Genomic DNA, 5749 nt, shown 5'->3' with positions numbered 1-5749 from the left:
ATATATATATATATATATAAATATACAATCTTCTTAAATATATTTTTAGAAGCAAATATTACAAATAAATGTACATTTTTATTTCAATTTCAATTTCATTCAGCGTGACTCAAGCCGACATAAAGTACTTTACTTTTGTGAGTTTTATATGGCTATATTCTATCTAGGTTTGTAACTGCGCGTGGTATGAAATAAATATTAAATTATGTAATAAATTTACATAAATTTAGTATATGACGTCATGAATCAGATGTATTTATTTTTATTTGCTGTCAGTATCTTGGAATTGTCAAACTATACTATAATAAATAATGAGCAACAAATAACATTTTATAAGAGAAAACATTGCATTTATTTATACTCTACCGTTTCCAGACATTACCATTTCTCATTATTTTAAGTATATTTAAGTAAATAGGTATTTATATTTCAAAAACAATGATCCACGAATTACGATTGTAATAGTTTTGCAGTATGATAAAATCATCTTTAATTTAGTTCACAATCAGTGGTAAGTTCAATGGCTTAAAATTTCAAAAATTTTGCTACAATGTCCGAAAATTTTTCGGGAGTAGTGTGTTTCCTATCCTTATATACACATCACATTTTTAGTTTAAAATTAGAAGTCATATAAGTTATCCTAGCAAATATCCTGTTTTTGTTAATAGAAAGTATCAAAAAATAAAAATATTTTATTCAGAACTTTATCAAGAACTTTAAAAAGGGCTGTTATATAATTTTATTATAGAATTTCGAAATTGACAGTTCGATTGTAATAACAGCGTATTAATTTGAAATATAGAATTATAACTATTTATAAGTATAGTTACAATTATAATATAATAATTATGTCTTAAATATTATTTAAGTATTATATACTACGATTCTTACATAACATTACGAAATATTATTTTTACGCGTTTTGAAAATTTATATTAAAAATACAAAGTTACATTCCGTATATCCACCACAATCGATACAATATGTTAGAGGATTCTTCCAATACGGATTTAAAATGAGTAATTTCGAATTTTCTAGGATAATAAGTAAAACGCGAGCACGAGTAATTGTGACGTTGAGTCTAGTGGGCAACAAAGTTAGGGAGTGCTTGACGTCCTCAACTAAATTGTTACACGATCTAACAGTCAAAATAATAATTATTTTTCTTTCTTGATATTGAAATCTTTCCACAGCGCTGATTTTTGATAACTTAAGATTTAGCTTCAACAGCAGATCTCGAATTTGCACTACCTTGATAAAAATGATTTTCATAGAAAAGGAAGAAACAATTCACTTTTAACAAATGGCAGAATTTTACTTAAAATACTCACTGTATACCTGTTTATAATAAGGAGTTATAATTCGTATATCATCCGGTTCAATCCATAACATATATAACTTCAATAAATAGAGATATACTTGTGCAGCTTCTTTGGGATTGTATCCGCTTGGACTCTCGGAATCTTGGTAGTTCTCACCATTGACCCCATAAAAGATTATGACTGATCCCTCTCTCGAACAGCTGTGCTCTCATCATTTCCAATAGTTTAGCTTCCTCACTATTCTTAGATGATAACTAAAATATAGCAAACAAACTAAATATAACAAACAAGTTGTAATTACAGAAATTCTTAATTCTTATACTTACAGAAATTCAAAATTCGACATAATAGCAATAATTATACATACTTGCGACTGTAATTCCGATTCATAAAATAGCATGTTTGATAGTAGTATTTCTGATAAGTTACGATAGTTCATTGTAAGCTTTGTAACGAGTCTGGGATCATAGATCTCGAATCTCTCAAGATCTCTTTAGCAAGAAAATTGCTGTAATAGATTTGAAAGGAATAATACATCGAGTCCGAAAAATGATGTCAGTTGGTTTTGCACGACAGGCCCAAGTTGCATTGGATCGCCCGCAAATATAACTGGGATCAGAATAAATGAAATTCAAGAGAATTATGATCTTTGGCTCAGTCGCTTGATCCTTCATCGACTAGAATGCACGAGAAATGATCATGGGGAAAACCCATGTTGTGCAATCTTCCCAGCAAGTTGCAAGTGCCGATAGTAATTCTATGACGATCCAGTATGGACATAGTGCAGTTCATTTTCATTCCGTTCTTATGACGATAAAAACGATCTATTCCTCAGCTAATTCCGCTGTAGTACAGTAAGGTAACAGTTCCTCAGGTATAATATTACTATTCAAAAACAATAGTAAGTTATTAGTTGAATCTATGGCATATACATACAATGAACAAATACAGAAAAAACGGAACTATTTAATAATTGATAATTTGATCCTTTTTGTAATTCTTTATTAATGAATTTATTTATTAACAAATATATGAAATTGTTAAAAATTTTATCAGTTTTTATAATAAATCAGAAACTATAGTATAATAATCAAGAAATTAATAGAAAAGGAAAACATACCATATTGTCTGGTTTAAGTATATTACTTTCCAACAAGCATTCCGCTATTAAGTTTGCCGAGCTGTTCAACGGTCTTGCTTTCGGGAATTATGATTAAAATTTGTAAGATTGTTTTGTATGTAATCATTGTCTTTCCTGTTCCAGGCGGACTAAATATAACGTAGGATAATAGACGCGTTAATCCCAATATTATGTTTTTCCACAATTTCCTTTTGATAATAATTCAATTTTTTATTGAATCAATTTAATTTTCCTTTCTTTATTTGAATAATATATGATTTTAGTTCATCATTAGTTTGAGTGATTGATCCATTTGGCATTTTTGAAATTGTAGCGTTTAGCAATATTAGTTTTATCATTGTTGACATATCTTGTCAAATTCATTTCAAAATTCGGATTCATTTTCGTTCTAGTAGATGATATTGTTTTTCTAAATGACAATTCAACTGATTTAACATTGGAAAGTCCGCTACTGACATTCTTGGAAACCTTTTAACAGTATTATTTAACAGTATTATTATGGTATCACTGACAGAAGTGATAGAAGAACTGGAACTGTTAGGAGCTCCGCACAATAAAAGGAATAGAGAACAGAGAACAGAGAATAAGAATTTTAATTTTCAATCAGAAACTATGTATTCCACAATACATGATTTCTGATAGATTGAAATTCTTTTTCTCTGTTCCCTGTTCCTTTTATTGTGCTTCCTTTAGAAGAAATAGATTCATTGTGACGAAGTCACACATCAATGGATTTTTCTTCGTTCTCATATTCTTCTAATTAGAATTGTGGCTCTTTTTGCTCTACTCGGGTAGAAAATAGAATATCAGGCCCAAGATGTTGAGAGCTAAATTAACAGCGTTATAACAACGTTGCAAAGAAGAATTCGACATTTTAAATGACACTTGGTAATCTTCGCCACTGTATTCATGAATGAATACAGATGAAACTTTTGGTTAAATTTCAAAAAGATCTCCGTGTTTTTGAATATGTGAACGAAGCCCTCGTATTTTGGATTTTCTATTACAAAACAAATAAGAAATTAATATATAGGGTCTTTCAATAAGGACGCTCGATTTTTAAATGTAAATAAAACAAGTTGTGTGTGAGATATCCACTCAATTCTTTTTTTATTTGAAAGAATATTTTATGGCATTAAGTATGGAATATAATGTCGCTCAAATGTCCGCCGCGGCTTCGCTTGGTGACACGTATTCAGGCGGTCCAATTTTCAATGACTTTCTCGCATAAAGCTGGCTGAATTTGCTGGATGATGTTTGTTATGTTGACTTTGAGAGCATCAATTGTTTGCGGTTTATTCGTATAGACCTGCGATTTAAGATAATCTCAAAGGAAGAAGTCTAAAGTCGCGTTAAATCACACGATCTCGGTAGCCAGTTCACGTCGCCGCCGCGCGAGATAACGATGCCCTCAAATCGCTCATGCAGAATGTCCATCGTGGCATGCGGTGTGTGGCACGTAGCGCCATCCTGTTGGAACCACATGTTATCGGTATACATATCATCCATTTTAGGCCACAAGAAGTTGCTTATCATCTGTAGCGCTCACCATTGACGGTTATGGCAACGCCCGCTTCGTTTTGGAAGAAGTACGGACCGATGATTCCGCCAGACCAAAATCCGCACCAAACAGTGACTTTCTCGGGATGCATTTGGAGCTGGTGTATCTCGCGTGGATTGGTATCGTCCCAAATTCGACAATTTTGCTTATTCACATATCCATTCATTCAAAAATAGGCTCATCGCTAAAGATGATTTGTTTGACGAAATTTGGGTTAACTTCCAACTGCTCCAGAACCCAATCAGCGAAACACGACGCTGTCTGTGGTCGTTTACCTTAACCCAGTTCCTGGGTCAGTTGAATTTTATAGGGGTGCAGACCCAAGTCCCGACGCAAAATTCGCCAAGTTGAAGTCGCAGAAAGGCCAAGTTCTTGTGAACGACGAGAAATTGATCACCTCGGATTTTCCCGTACACTCTCACGCACAGCAGCGAGGTTTTCAGCAAATCTTATGTTTCGTACGCGATACGTCGGCGACGTACTAATGTTGGCTGATTATTTATCGAACCGGTTGACTCGATTTGATCACCAAACGTCGAATAGTTGACTCGGCAGGAGTTGTGGTGAGGATAAAAATCACGTGATGCGCGGAACATTTCTCGAACGGAGCACTGATTTTGATAATAAAATTTTATGATTTACATACATTGCTCAACACTATGATCTTCCATGGTGATTTGCCATATACTATTAAACAATTCACAACAAATTTGACAGATGTCACTAAAGATGGCTCCAGCTGTTGTGAATGGTTCATAGTGACAGCTGATTTTGGCAGTTTCAGAGAGATTAAATCTGCTAATAATATTTAGTTTATATCACTTTGAATTTCATACAAAAATCTTGATTTTTACTGTGTTTAAAATGTCGAATTTTGTGTTAATCAAGCAGCATTTGCGGGAGGTTTTGATTTTCTACTTTAATTGGAAGAAAAGTGCGGCTGAAGCCCATCGAATGCTTGTCGAAGTTTATGGTGACACTGCTCCAACTGATAAATCACTGTAGGGAATGGTATCGACGTTTCAAGGATGGAGATTTCAGCGTTGAAGACAAGCCTCGCTCTGGACAGCCAAAAAAATTCGAAGACAAAGAATTAGAGGTACTCGAAGAAAATCAGAGTCAAACGCAAAAGGAGCTTGCAGAATCATTGGGGGTAACTCAACAAGCCGTTTCTGTACGATTGAGAGCTATAGGAATGATTCAAAAACAAGGAAATTGGGTGTCTTATGAAACCGAGAGACGTTGAAAGATCATACTTTGTATCTGGTGGGACCAAAAGGGTCTTGTTTACTATAAGCTGCTGAAACCTGGCGATTCCATTATGGGCGATCGGTATCGGCTACAAATTGATTCGTTTAAGCCGTGCATTGCGAGAAAAACGGCTGGCAAAGACATGATAAAATTATTCTTCTTCATGACAACCCTCAGTTCATGTCGCTAAAGTCGTAAAAAAATATTTGAAAACGTTCAAATGGGATTTACTGTACCCGCCATATTCTCCGGACATTGCTCCTTCTGATTATTGGTTGTTCCGAAGGATGCAGCAAATTACCGATTCACTTCTTTCGCAGAAATCGAAAATTGGCTCTAAAATTGGATCGCCTCCAAAGACGAGTCATTTTTTCGAGATGAAATTCGAAAATTGCCTGAGAGATGGGAAAAAGTAGGCAGCGATGGACAATACTTTAATTGATCTGTTCATTCATTTTGTTTTGAAATAAATGC

At 33.9% G+C, this 5749-nt stretch overlaps 1 pseudogene; it reads right to left on the bottom strand.

Moving 5' to 3' along the window:
* Nucleotides 1-930: 930 nt before the first annotated feature.
* On the bottom strand, nucleotides 931-2702 carry LOC108687583 (annotated as a pseudogene).
* Nucleotides 2703-5749: the final 3047 nt, after the last annotated feature.

The sequence above is a fragment of the Atta colombica genome, unplaced genomic scaffold (assembly GCF_001594045.1).
Source record: "Atta colombica isolate Treedump-2 unplaced genomic scaffold, Acol1.0 scaffold21, whole genome shotgun sequence".
Classification (NCBI taxonomy): Eukaryota; Metazoa; Arthropoda; class Insecta; order Hymenoptera; family Formicidae; genus Atta; species Atta colombica.
The sequence above is the reverse complement of the archived record's forward strand: the minus strand, read 5'-3'. Positions and strand labels throughout refer to the sequence as shown.